Genomic DNA, 2252 nt, shown 5'->3' with positions numbered 1-2252 from the left:
AGAAATCCTACAACTCAATGACAATAGTACAGACAGCCCAATTATAAAATGGGCAAAAGATATGAAAAGACAGTTCTCTGAAGAGGAAATACAAATGGCCAAGAAACACATGAAAAAATGTTCAGCTTCACTAGCTATTAGAGAGATGCAAATTAAGACCACAATGAGATACCATCTAACACCAGTTAGAATGGCTGCCATTAAACAAACAGGAAACTACAAATGCTGGAGGGGATGTGGAGAAATTGGAACTCTTATTCATTGTTGGTGGGACTGTATAATGGTTCAGCCACTCTGGAAGTCAGTCTGGCAGTTCCTTAGAAAACTAGATATAGAGCTACCATTCGATCCAGCGATTGCACTTCTCGGTATATACCCGGAAGATCGGAAAGCAGTGACACGAACAGATATCTGCACGCCAATGTTCATAGCAGCATTATTCACAATTGCCAAGAGATGGAAACAACCCAAATGTCCTTCAACAGATGAGTGGATAAATAAAATGTGGTATATACACACGATGGAATACTACGTGGCAGTAAGAAGGAACGATCTGGTGAAACATATGACAACATGGATGAACCTTGAAGACATAATGCTGAGCGAAATAAGCCAGGCACAAAAAGAGAAATATTATATGCTACCACTAATGTGAACTTTGAAAAATGTAAAACAAATGGTTTATAATGTAGAATGTAGGGGAACTAGCAGTAGAGAGCAATTAAGGAAGGGGGAACAATAATCCAAGAAGAACAGATAAGCTATTTAACGTTCTGGGGATGCCCAGAAATAACTATGGTCTGTTAATTTCTGATGGATGTAGTAGGAACAAGTTCACTGAAATGTTGCTATATTATGTAACTTTCTTGGGGTAAAGTAGGAACATGTTGGAAGTTAAGCAGTTATCTTAGGTTAGTTGTCTTTTTCTTACTCCCTTGCTATGGTCTCTTTGAAATGTTCTTTTATTGTATGTTTGTTTTCTTTTTAACTTTTTTTTCATACAGTTGATTTGAAAAAAGAAGGGAAAGTTAAAAAAAAAAAAAAAAAAGAAAAAAGACAAACAAGGAAAAAAAAAAAAAAGATGTAGTGCCCCCTTGAGGAGCCTGTGGAGAATGCAGGGGTATTCGCCTACCCCACCTCCATGGTTGCTAACATGACCACAGACATAGGGGACTGGTGGTTTGATGGGTTGAGCCCTCTACCATAAGTTTTACCCTTGGGAAGACGGTTGCTGCAAAGGAGAGGCTAGGCCTCCCTGTATTTGTGCCTAAGAGTCTCCTCCTGAATGCCTCTTTGTTGCTCAGATGAGGCCCTCTCTCTCTGGCTAAGCCAACTTGAAAGGTGAAATCACTGCCCTCCCCCCTACGTGGGATCAGACACCCAGGGAAGTGAATCTCCCTGGCAACGTGGAATATGACTCCCGGGGAGGAATGTAGACCCGGCATCGTGGGATGGAGAACATCTTCTTGACCAAAAGGGGGATGTGAAAGGAAATGAAATAAGCTTCAGTGGCAGAGAGATTCCAAAACGAGCCGAGAGATCACTCTGGTGGGCACTCTTACGCACACTTTAGACAACCTTTTTTAGGTTCTAAAGAATTGGGGTAGCTGGTGGTGGATACCTGAAACTATTAAACTACAACCCAGAACCCATGAATCTCGAAGACAGTTGTATAAAAATGTAGCTTATGAGGGGTGACAGTGGGATTGGGAATGCCATAAGGACCAAACTCCACTTTGTCTAGTTTATGGATGGATGTGTAGAAAAGTAGGGGAAGCAAACAAACAGACAAAGTTACCTAGTGTTCTTTTTTACTTCAATTGCTCTTTTTCACTCTAATTATTATTCTTGTTATTTTTGTGTGTGTGCTAATGAAGGTGTCAGGGATTGATTTAGGTGATGAATGTACAACTATTTAATGGTACTGTAAACAATCGAAAGTACAATTTGTTTTGTATGACTGCGTGGTATGTGAATATATCTCAATAAAATGATGATAAAAAAAAAAAAAAAAAAGAAAATTTCCCATGTCTTATGAAAGACATAAAATTACAGATTCAAGAAGCGCAGCGTACTCCAAACAGAAGAGATATGAATAGGCCTACGCCAAGACACTTAATAATCAGATTATCAAATGTCAAAGACAAAGAGAGAATCCTGAAAGCAGCAAGAGAAAAGCAATCCATTACATACAAAGGAAGCTTAATAAGACTATGTGTGGATCTCTCAGCAGAAACCATGGAGGCAAGAAG

Source organism: Choloepus didactylus, chromosome 1 (assembly GCF_015220235.1).
Source record: "Choloepus didactylus isolate mChoDid1 chromosome 1, mChoDid1.pri, whole genome shotgun sequence".
In the NCBI taxonomy this organism is placed as follows: Eukaryota; Metazoa; Chordata; class Mammalia; order Pilosa; family Megalonychidae; genus Choloepus; species Choloepus didactylus.
This window is presented reverse-complemented; position numbering follows the sequence as displayed.